At 40.1% G+C, this 16,363-nt stretch overlaps 1 long non-coding RNA gene across 1 annotated transcript in view; it reads left to right on the forward strand.

Annotated features, from left to right (window-relative positions):
• The first annotated feature begins 6,914 nt into the window (after nt 1-6,914).
• LOC116684157 (uncharacterized) overlaps nt 6,915-16,363 on the forward strand; it is a 17,759-nt gene continuing 8,310 nt past the window's right edge. The window contains exons 1-2 of the long non-coding RNA XR_004330766.1: nt 6,915-7,110; nt 15,007-15,016. This is a non-coding gene — a long non-coding RNA (uncharacterized LOC116684157). The remainder of the gene's footprint in view (nt 7,111-15,006; nt 15,017-16,363) is intronic.

Consider the following 16,363-nt stretch of genomic DNA (forward strand, 5'->3'; position numbering starts at 1 on the left):
AGAGAGAGAGAGAGAGAGAGAGAGAGAGAGAGAGAGAGAGAGACCAGTCGGTACTTTAACGCGCAATGCCATATAGTGACGCGTCAGTCAAACCGGAGCTGAGCACATCACTTATCTGCGTGCGCTTACAAACAATCTTCAGGTCATGCCTGCTCTGCCATGAGCACCAATTCATCCGTAAAAAGGAAAGTCGTGTTGTGGTGAAAATTAAACTTTCATGGTGTATCTTCACACCGCTGCTGCGCATTTTCACACAACTCCCACCATAGACTTCCTACTTTACAGGCTAGGCTGGGACCGGATAGGACTTAAAGATGTTTCCTCCGTACAAACGCAGAAGCTCTTATCTGCTCTTGCTGGCAGTGTTTTATTATAAACCACATATTGCACTTCACTCCTGTGTATCTATCACGGGACGCAGGTCACAGGGTCCAACACAGATCCTCTGCCTTATATGGCCTGCCCAGTAGGCTGCACACCACGAAGCAGCACAGGGATTCACTACAGGAGCTGTGTCTCACAGGAGCCTTTTAAAATGTTTGTTGACATTCAAGGCCTTTAAATATCGTTAAGTGGCTTCAGATGCCAGGTGTTTTACCTTCCAAAGACCCAGTAAGGAGTTTTGAACATACAGTATTCACATAAGACGAATAGAAAGTCAGTATTTTGTGTAAACAAAGCATATGAATATATTACATTCTCTGTAGCCTACGGCCATGGTCCACCTACACAGGTGTTCTCAATTTCAGTTTCTGAATGCCTGATTAACTCACGGCTGTGTGAGCATGTGCAGACTGTGATTGATTGACAGCTCTGTCACTCACCCAACACTGATTTGTTGTTTTTTAGTGAGTTTGGTGGCCTTAGGAAATTTCTACCACCCAACTCCAACCTGTGCAGAGGACTAATCAGCCATAACTGCAAACACCTGTGTGAAAATATACATATACCTCCATATCATTTGGATTTACAGTGTTAATCCATGATGTACTGTAACACATGAATACATTTTTGTGCTTAAAGTTTTGGTGGAGGGGCTTCAGTTGTGTAAACATTTGGATTATAAATTCCACCTTCATTTTTTCCTTACATTTACTTATTAACCTCACTTTTTGACACAGAGTAATACGTCTGTGGCTGTATTTTCTATGCTGCCGCTGTTTTGCTTAGCGCAAGTCAAGAGATCAAGATTAAAAATCTTTAAAATGTTCTAAAAGTCTTGCAGCCTGATTGGCCTGCCAACGATTAGAAAATTCTCAAGGCATAATTCAAGTCAAACATTAATTTGTGTCAAAAAACAGATGTAACAACTGTTGCAGATGTAACTACTAACATTAATAGTCTGTTCCATTAAATGTCTCAGTAAGAAATATTAACCAATATACATAACACCAAGACCCTTGGAGTGGCACTCTTAAAATAAATGCAGACACCATTAATGTTATTAATTACAACTGTGCTGACATGTTAAAATACCTGCCATGTAAAAGTCCTATCTACAACACACTGCAAATGACCATTAGCTTACAGTGTAGTACAGCAGATCACTTATTTGTAACAACAACAATATCTCTGACAGAGGAGATACCGAAAGTTCAGAGGTCTCCTGGCAACCAGCACATAGAAAATGGAGGGATGGCAATGGACCTTACAGTCGGTCACTGTGGTGGATCACTTATATACCAAGTTTTGGATATAAGACAATGCTGTTATAGTGTGCTGATATTATTGGTTTCAATGCGTTAATTATTAGAGGTAGCACTATGCAATGGTACAAAGGGCAAAAATAAAAGGCAGTCTTTAGACTGGGATATGCTTCAATTAAATTGGAAGGATTTTTTAGAGTTCATGTGGTATATCTATATGGGTCATTTTGATAATAGCAGGTCTGGTTTAACAAATATAAACATAAAAAATGTATATTACCTTAATGTCCAGAAAGCCCAAACAGTTTATTTATGATTTATAATGTGTGGAATGTGGATGATCTCCATATCACTGTCTAAACAATACAATCTGATTTAAGCCACAATTTCTCACTGCAGACCAATAGAATAAAACCAGAAGGAGTCTGCTGTGCCTGTGTAAATGCATCCATCTCAGCCCATCCCCATAGTTTTTTCTGTTAACATAGGACACATAGTGTAGTTGTTGATGTAGATTGTGTTCAAATGTGTGTCAGGAAAAAACTTTTAAAAAGAAAGCAAATTTAGGACCTAATATGATGTTTTTTCTTCTTCTTTCAGTTGTCATGTACTGAACCACCAACTAGAGGCATGTGGCACCTCATTTTATGGAACGCTAATTTAGAAAATACAGAGGGACAATGCATTACAAGGAGGACAAGAAACAGAGACATTTGCAAGGAAACAAAAGGGGAGAAGACAGAGTGTGTGTGTGTGTGTGTGTGTGTGTGTGTGTGTGTGTGTGTGTGTGTGTGTGTGTGTGTGTGTGTGTGTGTGTTTGCATGTCACATCTGGTGGGTCAGATCTATGGTGCCCAGCTGTGCCTCAACGTGTATTTGTGTGTGTGTGCATGTGCGTGTGTGTGCGGGTGCGTGTGTGTGTGTGTGTGTGTGTGAGTGTGTTGTCCAGCACAACCTGTGTGCCTGAATCCCCCAGATTCAGATCAGTCAGTGCGGACACTAACAGATCCTCCGCCGGGACCCAGGTCAAAGAAATGTCTGCAATGTACACCAGCTGAGTAATGTATTTTTACCAGTGTTTTTTAAACGTGCACTTGTTTAGCATCAATAAATTAACGTCACCAGCTGTTTATATTTTTTAATGACATGAACTGAAAGGGACATGACCCTAACTTTATTGTATGCCTCTGCACAGGTGGTAGAAATGCTTTGAGATAAATTCTTAACGTTAAATGTTTAGCAGGTAGAATGTTCACTTCAGTCTGGACCAACCAACAAACCAACATGGCCACCCATGGAGATATGCTGTTAGCTTAGCTAAAAAACGTTGTTTTCATTGTAATTTATTCAAAGGGACCTTTAATTTGCTGATTAACCTCTTCATTAATTTAGATGTTTATAGCTTAAAATCCATCTGGAGCTAGAAATGTTACTTTCATAACAGTGATTAGTCTAGTGAAACTAAACTTCTTCTCAATACACAAGGCCAGCAAGGGACCGTTGTGTATTTATGGTACGGACCACCGGAGGAAAATATGGGAGGGTGAAGTCTTTTTATTCTTTTTTGAGGGGAGGGTCACCCAAAATTTTTTAGTCTAGGGGGTGAAAACAGTAACATTTCAAAGTGACTTGTTTGGTGCATATTTTTTCATGTAGCTTTCAGTCTCTGCTTCCCATCGCTAGAAGATGGGTCCTACCCATTTATGAGATCAAAATTTGGTAGATCTTTCACACCCTGTCGACAGAGGGACATCAAACTCAGAAACCAACATACTGTCAGTACTCAAAGAAAAAAAAACGATTAAAGTCTTTCCAGTACACAGAGGGATAGTAAAAGGCAGCAGCAGTTATGTGACAGCAGTGTCTGACCAGTGCTCTGCAATAAAGTGCAGTGAAGCTTATTTTTATGAGACGCTAAGTTCTTGTTGTTCCAGTCTCTGCTCAAACACACTGAGTGGAGCTACTGCTGCTGTAAAAAGGATGAGACTGATGAACGATACAGCCCGCCACAGCTATGCTCATAATATGTAATTGAAACTGAAGCAACCTATTAATGTGAACCATCATTGTCCTCATTAAAAACTGATTTGTTCGTTGCATACCCCCCGAGCCCAAATCAAATATGTTGAATATGCAAAGCAATAAAATATAATATGTTTTAATCTAGCAAAACAAAGACTGAGTGTGAAATATGTTTCAGTTTATGGCTCAGTGGGATCAATATCACTACCAGACTTGGTGATCATCTTGAGTGGCCCACAGCAAATTCTTATCAAGGTCTGTGAAACAGATAATATAATAATAAAACGTTTTTTGATATAGCACCTTTTACAGTCACAGAGTGCTTCACATGATACACATTTGTAAAAATACAATAGGATCCAACAGAAAATAAGCAAGGAAAAAAATATTGATCAGATAAGAGAAAAGCAAGATAAGACAACTCCCCTGACATCCATAAAAAAGTTAGGGACCATGAAACTAAAATCCTCTTGCTGTGAATCAACAAAGCTGTGCAGTGAAAACAAACCGTGTCACGCTTCAGTTGATTGAGTTCCCCAGAGTGTTGCTCCTGTATCAGCTCCTTGAGTTGATTACATCAGAACCTAATTAGACCTTCTGTCCTCAACCTAGACTGTTTACTGACATTTATGGGAGGCCAGATCTACCAATCGTTAATACTTCCTGGAATTTGAAAGTGCCGACTGAACAGAAGCTTAATTATTTATGATCCTTTCTGTGTCCCATGGCTTGATTGGTAAATAGCTCCTCTGTTGAGCTATAATATCACTGATCATGCAATCTTCCAACAGTCTGTGATACATAGAAAGTGTTTTGTGACATCGCTGTGAGCTACTGCCTGCAGCAGACATATGGAGGGACAATATGGTTGTAAACATTGTGGATAAGGACAAAAAGGATAGCGGAAAGAGTCTTGAAAGCTGTTGGTGAAAATGCAGCCTGTGTATCTCTTTCTGTCCTCACCTGTCCTTCACAAAAATATGTGCTCACTCAGTTGGAGCAGGGTCAAATAACACACTGTGTCTTAAGTTTATTGCTTGTCTAGCATGACTCTGCCCACTTCATTTTCTCAACAAATACAAACAGACATCTCCCTCCCGCCTGATCTCCTTGACAGTGTTAGTGCTTGATTTTGGCATGAAAGCAATCCTACTGTACCAAGCAAGCTGCATTACCTTGTCCAAACAGCACAACCCTGCACCTTCTCTCTCACTTCAACTCTCACTTGTTCTGCTTAGAAGGTGTCATTCTGGTAACAAGGTACAAATAAACAGCATTTTCCGTGTCCTGAATGAACTGATTTCTGCGGGGAAGCAGAAACAACCTGTAAACACAACACTGACATACTTATCAGCTTATAAGTAAAATTAGCAAACAGTAACACATCCAGCAGATAACGGGCTACATAAACATTTAATTTGGATAAAGTTTTGGCCACCCCATAAATATGAACGTTTTGCTCTGTTTTTGGTCTCCACCAACTTCCTGAGGGAAATCTCTGGCTTTTTAGCTGCTAAATACTCCACTATGTTCTGCAGTTAGTCGCTGCCTTTCTGTCTGCATGTGTGTATCATAGCTTTTTCACTGACAGCAGCTGCCTACTGCATCTGGAAACAACAGTGACGAAAGACTGAACCAAAACAATGAGCTAAAAGCCACTAAAATAGAGAATCTGATGATAATTTTCTGTGTTCATCACTGAGAGCAACCCCTTTCACATAGAAGTAGTAATGTGATCCATTGTTGATATAAAAACAATGATTACTGCTTTAACCAAGTAGTTTGAGTTGCCTTGACAGACATGAAAACTCTCATACATGATCGAGTCCTTCCAGGAACAGTCATAGATCATTTTTGAAAAAAACAAAATGAGCACCTGTTGATCTGACATGCTTTCCAGATATTTCCCACTCCTATCGATCCTCCTTATCTTAACCCTTGTGTTGTCTTCCCATCAGCCAGAAAACGTTCTGTTTTTCTGGGTTAAAATGTTTTTGAATTTTTTCCTGACGTTTTTGTCACTTTTTGTTGTTGTTTTTGTCACTTTTCCCAACATTTTTGTCACTTTTTGTTGTTGTTTTTGTCACTTTCCCAACATTTTTGTCACTTTATTTGTTGTTTTTGTCACTTTTCCCAACGTTTTTGTCACTTTTTTTGTAGTTTTTGAAGCTTTTCCTGACGTTTTTGTTACTTTTTTCAAAGGTTTTGTTGATTTTTTTTCTGCCCTTTTTCACATATTAGTTTTTTTTTTTTTCAAATGCTCTGCAATTGTAAAAAAAAAAAAAAAGAAAACCCAAATTTCTGATATGGAAGCTTTTTGAAAATGGGTCAAATTTGACCTGAGGACAACAGGAGGGTTAATTCCCTCCCTTTCCCCGTCTATCCTCCCTCCCTCCGTTCCTACTGTGCTTTCTTTAATACCTTCCTGTAACCCAACATCCTTCTCCTTCCAACTTTACTTCATCGTCACTTGATCCTTTGCAGTTTTATCGCAGAAAGTTGTAGCCCAGTGTTATCCTCAGCCTTGGGCTGAGTTTTTTCCAAAACTAATTAAGTGTTCATCCTCTACATTTGGATTGCCTTGTTCAGGGCCAGCTAGCTCGGGGCTAAAAGCGCAGTTGGTCCACTTAAACGTGCCTTGTAAGATAGTCCAGATAGCTGGGCTACACTGGTTCTACATTACATTATGGTTAACCCTTGTGTGGTGTTCATATTCTTTTTTATTTTAGATTACTTTTTGGGCATTTTTAGGCCTTTATTCATCAGGACAGCTGAAGACATGAAAGGGGAAAGAGAAGGGGAATGCCATGCAGCATAGGGCCACAGGTTGGAGTTGAACCCAGACCCGCTGCGCCGAGGAGTAAACCTCTGTATGTGGGCGCCCTCTCAACCAACTGTCCTATCCGGGCGCCCGGTGTTCATAATTTTGTCACACAGCCAATGTTTCCGGGTCTGATGGACCCACCACATTATTCATTAATTATGTATTCAATCAATACAGATATAACAATTTATGTAAAAATATTTAATAGATTATCAATAATATAACAGTATATAATAATTTATGGTTCATATTTGCCCCTGTGAGATCACATTTATAGACTTAGACTCAGACTCAGACTTAGACTTATCTGTATTAATCCTTTTGGGATGACTCTCCCAAGGAAATTAAAGTTTATGATCACATGATAATTTTTGTTTTTTGTGAGAAAACAAGGAAATTAAATTGTAAAATCTTTTTATAAAAGCTTTTTAATCATTATTGGTGCTTATTTCTTAGAATTTAATCAGAACAGGTGAAAGTGCTTGGCATGTAACAACTTTGTAACTCTGTGCGAGAGTAGCAGGTGCAGAAAGACAACATAGTTTCATAGCACCTACAATTAAATACACTTGGGTCCAGTAGACCCGAACACCTCATATGTAATAGTTTTGTGTAGGGGGTAGTGAGTCATTGGAAATAAGTTATTTTTTATGTTCTTCACAGAAAATGGGCAAAGGCCAGTGAGTTTGAGTTAGAAGAAATAATAATACCATCGTTTTTCTTTTCTTTTAGCAATCATTAAAAAACGGGTCCCACAGACCCAAACACCATCCAAAGGTTAAAGTAAATTTCATCACCACCCATAATGAACAGACGTTTTTAAGAACAGGTTGTCTTTTGAAATACTTGTACATCCTTGCAGTCATTCACATAATGACTGCACGCTTAATGTGTTGTTATATTATATATTATTACCTTTGCCAGGTTTGTTTGTTTGTCTGTCAGCAGCAAAGGACTGCTGACAGACTACTACTTGGACAAGATGGGTTCTTCTTTGGCATGGGCCAAAGAAGAACATTAAATTACATTTTAGAGCGGATACAAATCTCGGATCCGAATCACCAGCGAATATTCAAATGATTTTTTACTTTCGGTAACCTTGAAAGAAATGGTGTTTGTTGCTTTCATAGCTCAAAAAATTAGTTCCCAACTGGGAACCTTAACACAGCATTAACATTGTAAAGTAGGTCATGCCTTGGCGGACGTCTGCCCTCTGCGAGTGCCCTTCTAGTAACAGTATATGTAGTGCATATGCATATGGTATTCCTGCATATTCACTATGATCTTTAACAGTGCTGACATTACTCTGCCCCCTCTAACTACACTCGAGAAAATCAAGTTAATTATATTACATCAGCAGACAGAGAAGAAAAAAATACACTGAGAAAAGTAATACTCGGTGCAACATTATACAACTCCTTTCTGCGAGCTGTTTTCTGCGTGCATATTTTAATAATTTCAACAGCCAGGCCGCCTTTGATGCATAACTTATCAGGGCACCAGAAAGGACTTAAAGGAACACACCACCGTTTGTTGAAATAGGGATTATCACGGTTGGAAACCTATGTTGCCGGTTAGCATGTTGTGAGTAAAAGTGAGCCAAGAAAAAACAACAACAATCTAATAACTTTGCGTGGCCTGTGTATTTACGAGTACAAATAGCAATGCAGATTAAGACTAGACAATTTCCTAGGCACCCACTATATTGGGTGGAAGCACAGCTGAAGCACTGCTACGTGGGACTGAGATATCACGCAGCAACTCTGTGTGAGTAGAGGTCTAATTTGGGTCAATCTATCCCGTAAAACAACAATACATCATGCTTACAGTAATCACTTACACTGGACAGCTGTTTAGTGGGTCCAATCGGCGTTGTTCCCAGTTGACTTTATCACAGCGGAAAAAAAGTTGAGGACTGCAGGATGCCTCACGTCTTCGGGCTGTTGAGTGGTTGCAACCTCCTCCTCTTCTTGATTTATATCCAAAGCATGCAGCTCCTGTTCTGAAAACTCTGGTTTGTAGAGGTATGCTTCTGCATCTAGATTGTTTGAGAAGTCTTCCTCTTTGTCTCTCACAAAATCTGCCATGTTCATCGCCATTCACGTTCTACTGTAGAAAAATGGCTAGCTACTGTATACACGCCGGATATGTTGATGGAAGTTGGGGGGTTTAAGGTGCTGCGTGATCTCTGCGCCCATGTAGCAGTGCTTCGACTGTGCTTCCAACTAATATGTTCCCAAATCAATATCTGCCTAAGAAATTGTCTAGTCTTAATCTGCACTGCTATTTGCACTCGTTGTGAATATGCAGGCCACAAGAAGTACTTAGGTTATTGTTTTTTGTTGGCTCACTTTTACTCACAACATACTAACCAGCAACATAGGATTCCATTCAATTCATAAGCTAACTAGTGGCAGCGCTGCCTAACAATGCATGCACTGAGACAAAAAAATGTGTTGGCCCACCTATCTACAGCTAGGGGAGAGCGGGATAAGCCTTATTTCAACCATTGGTGGCGTATTCCTTTAAACAGACTAAACAGCAGACTAAACTAAACTGTGCTGAGTGTTTGCTTTGTAGAAATGAGTTGAATGCTTTAAGCATCAAACTGTTCTTGCAAACAACTCTCACTGAATCTAAAGCGAACCCCACGTTCTATGCTACACAGCTATTCTAATCATCATCTTTGTGGTTATGGTCATTGTCATATATATTTGGATGAAAGGATTAGAGTCACAGACAAGTCACAGATTCTTTCTCCTACCTGGTCAGGATCATTACTCACTCTGGATTAAAGAGTCCCTAAAATGTAAACTGTTTTGTGTAAGAGTGGGAGACCTTAGGCAACATAAAACAACGCACTGTCACACAGTACTTCATTCGAAATGGAAACTTTTATGTTGTGGAAAGATCGCAAACATTATTCAACAAAACCTACTGTGTTGAAGTTTTATTTCAGCACAAGCCCAGCTGACCTCAGTTAGTCATGTGCTGAGCTTGTTGCTGCCACAGTTTCACATCATTTTCACAGGACACAGCATCCTTTTCTTCTCTTTGCTTGTCACATGAACAGTTTGTACATTTGTGGGATCAGCCAGAGGCACAGCACCACATATTGAGTTGTGCTTTAACATATTATCAATACAATCTTTTGAACCCTGCAGGCGTTAGCCCAGCTATTACCAGCAACAAACAGTTTTGCTTTTAAAGTTTAATTTGATAGTGTCTCTCTCATTGTCCTCAATAGACTGAGCAGGTTTAGTGGATATACAGCCCCTTAGAGTCATTCCAGAGACTTAGATGGTTTTACAAATAGCTAGAAGATTGAAAAAAAAGGGACTTGATAAATCACTTTATTCTCAGGTCTGTGTAAAAAAAATAATTCCAGGCTTCACTTTGTTAGTAGTGTGTGTAGAAGAGAGAGAGTATAATCGCTCCACCAGCTGGGAGTTATGGTCACTGGCCTGTCATAATATTCTCTCTCTGACTACATGCCCTGAGATTGTCATTCATATGTGTGTGTGTGTGTGTGTGTGTGTGTGTGTATGTGTGTCGGGGGAGCCAGATGGCTGCTGGCAGACTTAGCAGCATGAATTAAAGGAAATCATATGAGACAGTGCATGCTGATCATTCCATTAATACACTTCAGAAAGAGTGCCTGATGTGCGCACACACACGCGCACGCACACACACACACACACAAATTTTGCTTTTGAGCAAAATTAGTAATCATGATTGGTTGTAACCGCTCCTTATGTGTTGTCGTGGCCATCCAAGCAACACATGTGCATTAAGTTTGTTTGCATCATGTTGCTGTCTGTTTAACCTCACAGATTTCATTTATTTGTTGGATTATTGTTCTGTGAAGACCTAAAATTCAAATTCTAATAAATTGTTTTAGGTGAAGCCTAAAGTCTGCATGTATATAATCCTTTTTTATATAATGGTTGTAATTCTTGACATTAAATGTTTTTAATTTAACTAATTCAACTGGTTGAAAAATACATTTTTGGTTATTGTTGATGATAATAAAGTAATTAACTTGTATTGCAGTTGCAAGTGCTCACTTAAGCTCCTCGGAATGTAGCTGTCCAGAAGTCATCATCCATTGCCTGTGTGATCTCCTACTGTATGTATGTTTGTTTTCTGTTTCGAGCCACCTCAGCTCCCTGGCCTGCTGGTTCTTCTCTGCGGAGTCCATGTCATCCTGAGCCTGGAAGCCCTCTTTCTTCAGTCAGCACCTGCTTTAAGCTCTTTGGCTTCCACCATGACAAGCACCAACCACCACCTTCTGGCCACAGAGTGATGCAGCTGCTTCCATGATAGAGGTTTTGAACAGGGTCCATGCAGGCTCCGTCTCAAGGGAGATGAAAGATAAAGTAAGTCTGAATAGAGTCCTCTAGGTGTTTGCAGCTACACCCTCAATACATTCGGGTCTGCTGGGGCCCAATAACCTGATCCAACTTATCTGTTTTCCCCTGCATGTCCAAAACAGTCAGTGTGGCTCTTTTTGATGATACAAAGTAATTCATTGAGCTTTGGCTCGGATTAATAAACACCTAAAAATAAAAATAAAACCAAATAAAAACAATTTCCCTTAGGTAGGCTATGTGTGCAGAGACAGAAGAAAGTACTTTTTGAACAGCATCTAATCATTTTAATTGGTTAAACTTCTCACACAGTTCTTTATTGTCATATGCACTACGATTACAGCAGTTGTTGACAATGAAGATCTTGGAGATCAGGCCCCCTTCAACAATGCTCATTAAATATGTATAAAAGGAATCACACAAGTAAAAAAATTGCAATCAACTCAGGCTCCCCCCCTTCTAAGAACCAATTCCTGTTCCCAAGGAACTAAATCTACCCCTAAATCTTGCTTTGTTCACAGTTACAAAAATACTAGAAGATAAATCATTACAGCAATTTAGTATGATTTGTATTTTACATGTTATCTTATAGTAATCCCATGTAGGCCTATCATCATGAATAAACACGCAACACAGACACTCAGGCTTCAGAGTCTCAAACAAATGGTGGCATTTGTTGGAAAAAGCGGATATGTTTCTGCGGCTTAGTGGCAGCCTGGCACATCACACAGCAAGATACAGCACTGTGCTGTTTGTGCACACACATGGCCGAGATATGCACTCGGCCACGATGAATAATGAAGCTGGAAGAGAGATGAGGGTTGTGATTTTGCAGAAAAGAGAAATGAGGATAGAAAAGAGGATTATGCTTAAAGTCCAAAGTGCCGGAAAAAAGTTTGGAGAATTGAAATGGAAAAATGCTTTTTTTGTTGTTGAATTGAACAGGGAAGTGTGTGTGTGTGTGTGTGTGTGTGTGTGTGTGTGTGTTATGGATTTTATCCCCTGTAAATTATATTTTTGAAACCAACTGCACCCCCCACCCTTACTGTGTGCAGAGTTGAGCCCAAATAGCTTACATAACTCAGAGAGCATAACCCAGGACCACACACACACACACACACACACACACACGCACACGAACACACAAGTGTGTCTCACTATCTTTGACACAATGCATTCCCTAGCCCCTTACCCTAACCTTAACCATCAAACCTAAATGCCTAACCTTAACCCTCACCCTCACCCTAACCATAACCTAACTATAACCCTACTCCTAAAACCAAGTCTTATTCCTCAAACAGCCCTTTAACGTTGTGGGGACCAGCATTTTGTCCCCACAAAGCTGTCAGGACCCCATAAGTATACTGTATTCCCGGTTTTTGGTTCCCACAAATGTAGTTAAACCTAATACACGCACACACACACACACGCGCACACACACACACACACACTGCTTTGTGCTCTGAGGGGTGATCCTAAATGCAGACATATGATGCATGAAGGCTTCCCTTTGTCTGCGCAGTAGTCTATCTTTGTGTCAATTTTTTCAGCACGGTGGCTCAACCAGTTAGCTTTCTCACTGGGTAAAATGATACAATTCACACAGTTCTGCATGGACACACATTTCTGACAATCTTTAAGAGTAATTTTTAAACCAAAAAATGTAGAAATGTGCAAGGAATGGTAAATTTTAAATTTAGTAGTATTCCGGTTTCACTACTATTGTGACTACAGGTGATGACAAATTCCTGTGTATCTCCAAGAGCCAATCCAAGCAATTCCTATGTTTTCCTGTGAAAACAAATAGACACTGTACATGTTTATTACAAGAAACACTTATCATTTATCATCATTATCTCTTGAGTTATCTCTTGACTTGAGTTGTACAACACAGTTAATGAATTTGATTTCCACATATTAACCCCTCCAAAAATTATTTTAAAAACTAAAATTGAAGTCTTGGCACAAAGTCTATGGTGACTCTAGAGGGAGAACTGTAAATTGGGAGGTGTCTCACCTGAGCAGCAGCAGCATCTACAGTATATTCCCCCATGGAGTTCAGACACCGGCGGTGGTGGTGGTAGTGGCTGCTGATTCTGATGAGGCTGATGGTGCCAAAGAATCTGCAAAGTCTGTCTGTGATATGAAGGCAGAGGGGTGCTTTGCCATTTGTGACGATTTGCACTGAAATGACAACTGACAACAACAGAAGAACAGATTTAAACAGTGTAACAGCCAGGAAACATGCCACGTGCATAACAGCAGCATGAATGTACAGAAATATCATAATTTAAACAGCGGGAGCGGCAGGATGATAGGATAACTATGTTGGTGTGTCACTGTGCTATTGGATAGATGCAATCAGCTGATGTGACCAGCTGATGAGAACAGCTAATATCATGATTGACAGCCCCAGACAGGACAGGACATCAAGGAAAAAATGAGTAAGCGTGATGACAAATAAAACTAAAGCCTAAGCATGCAAAAGAATAATCTGACTAAACTTGTGCTTTAGCTTCATTCAACAGTGATATATTCACACTCAGTTTTGGTTACCTTACAGAAAACGCTACAACGCTTCATCTCTAATTTTGGTGACTTTAATTTTTTTAGACTCCTGGAGGAAGGAGTAAATGTTCATTTCTGAGTTGGGACAATTCCCCTACTTCTTTGGCGAAATAAACCATTTAAAACCAGTAATTGATGTTACTAAATGTCCCAAAACCACAACAGCCTGCATGTGATTTGTACGTGATTTATATGTTTTGTTTTGTTTAAAATCTGATTTCCCATATATTTTCTACGGCTGCACCATTTATGTTTAATGCATCCATTTCTACAAATTTTTCCAAAGATTCAGCCTGGCATTGTTAGTATCTTGGAAAACCTGTTAGCCCTTGACTAGATTTTAAAATAGCTCTGAGGGATTCACACAGTTTGTTCACACAACATGAGTTTGCAATGACAGTTGTGTCCTGGAGCGGGGAGGGCCACAGAGGGGATTCAGACGTCAATGAAATACGCAAACACAACACTGTGCTCCTGAGGGAGGAGAAAAAGATGAAAAATAATAGGGAGATGATGTAGAAAGATTTGCTCTCAAAATGTTTGAAGAGATAAGTAATAATTTAAAAAATGTATGCCACTGTGTCAGAAGAGAAATGTGTATGCCTGCACTCCTGCTAGAGCTGCCTTTGCAACATTTATAACAGATATCTGCTCATAAAATTGAGCACCTTCTACCGGTGTATATGACTAAGCCAACCAGCAGTTGGCTGCAGCTACATTAGTACCCTACAGACATTTGGAGAACAGTATCAATCTTTTCATCTGACTCTCTGCAAAAAAGAAAATAAGTGTGTTTCCCAAAAATTCAAACTATTTAACTTAAACTATGAAAGCTTATTCTACTGTTTCAGTCAATAACAAGCAGATCTGGGTGAGTAATGGCTAACGGTATAAAGTAAATATGCCTTTTTGTCTTTTCCCTACATATGCTTGTCTCATTTTACCTCCATCTTCCCCTCTACCGGTCTGTTCGGATCTTAGTTCATTTCACTCTATTCCTACTCCCTCCTTCCCTCCCTCCCTCGTCGTCTTTCTTCGACTTTATCTTTCAGTCTGCCCATTTCTCACCAGCAGCAGACACACAGAAATTGGAGAACATTTCGTGTCTGACACCCAGCTTATCTCGCAGATAAAATCACCATGGAGGGACTCAGGAGGAGGATGAGGAGGAGGTGGTGGTGGGGAAGAGGAAGACTGGAGGGAGAAAGAGAATAAATTACCGAAAAAGGAAAGAGAGAGCAAAACAGAGCAAAAGGTAGAGGTATGAAATGGATGAGCGATGGTACAGGAGGGAGAGGATGATGAGAAAGATTGGACAGAAAACATAATGGTAAGGAGAAACAGTACAGAGAAAGGAGAAAAAGAACAGTTCAAAGGCAAAGAAAAAGAAGAGGGCGAAGGAAAATAAAAAAAAACAGTGAGAATCCTGAAAGTGCCAGTAAAAACCTGATCAATGAATTAAGATTGTGTCATTTCATATTTACCACTGTTATTTTTCAAAATATGCTAAACCCTTATCAATCAGGAAGCACCTTGAGCTGAAGTAGTGAAGTAGGAGAAGAAGAGCAGAGGAAGAGGAAGAGAGTGGTGAGAGGGGTGGCGAGAGGAGGGGGAAGGGGGAAGGGAGGGCCTGGGAGACAAGTGCTAATAGTAGATTAGTCACTCTCAAGATGCTGTGGGCTAGTGCACCACCAGTCACTGTGTGTGTGTGTATGTGAGGAATTTGCCCCTTAATCATTGTACAGTTTAATTAAACCTGATTGACTTGATGAACGTACACACACACACACACACACACACACAGTGCTGCAGGGCAAATCAAAGTAAAAAGTCAAGGTTTTTGTTGTTCTACAGAGAAATTGGTTAACAGCCAGGATATACAGAAAACACAGGACATAGTTACAGAGTCATTGGGATTCTTCCGCGTCCAGGGGCCTGTTGCACGAAAGTAGAATAAAGATATCCAGGATAAGTGAAAAAGCGCGGCTTGACTTAGTGTGAGCTCCTCATCGCGGCTTAATCGGTTGCACGTTTGCCGAGGCAGGATGAACAGGGGAAGCTATGTCAAGCCAGGTGTAGATAGCTGGAATAAGTGCACGTTCACTGCTTTCTCAAATAGACCACGTTATCGACCACAGATTTACTGATGAAGAAATGGAGAAGACGCATGCGCCATATGTTTCACCCAATGAGCAGCAGCTTCTAATGGAAAGTAACAAGGAGGGGAAGAATATGCAAAAAGGGAAATACGGCTGTTATCAAACGGAGAGAAAAAGCCCAACATAGCGGACCCGACTGAATGTGTGAGGGTGTAAAAATAGTAGGCTAAACTGTGTTTTAATTGCTTTAAATATGCTTGTTTCATGTTTCTGTTTTTATGTGATAAATGTGCTGATTTTACTGTAAAGTGTCTTTAACTAGCCTACCATGTAAAGCACTCTAGAAATAAAATGTATTATTATTTAGCCTTTCTTAAAAGTGAGCAGAGGGAATTAATGTTCCTCGGGAAATGTAACCTACGGACTAAAGGCTTAATTTCAAACCCTTATTCCCAACGCGAGAACATGTGTTACAACCATATGCACACATCTCTATAAGCAGGGGTGCACATACCTTGTACGCAAGTACGCATGCGCGACAAAAAATCAGGAAAGCGTAATGCCACTTGTTTCACTACGCGCCTTTGCGTACTTGACCGATCTTTACACATGACATGTTGCTTGCAAACTACGGTCAGAGTGTCCAAAAAGCAACAGACATTAAGCAGCTTCTTGGCATTCCGCCACTACAAAGAAACACCAACTGATTTTTTCGGAAAAGTGGCTCCAAGATGTGCAGTGGCTGGAAGCTAACGATGAGCACACTGAAATGTGGTGCAAGATTTGCCACTCAAATCCACATCTAGCGGACAAAACAGGTGCGTTTTATAAAGGC

Source organism: Etheostoma spectabile, chromosome 3 (assembly GCF_008692095.1).
Source record: "Etheostoma spectabile isolate EspeVRDwgs_2016 chromosome 3, UIUC_Espe_1.0, whole genome shotgun sequence".
Lineage (NCBI taxonomy): Eukaryota > Metazoa > Chordata > Actinopteri > Perciformes > Percidae > Etheostoma > Etheostoma spectabile.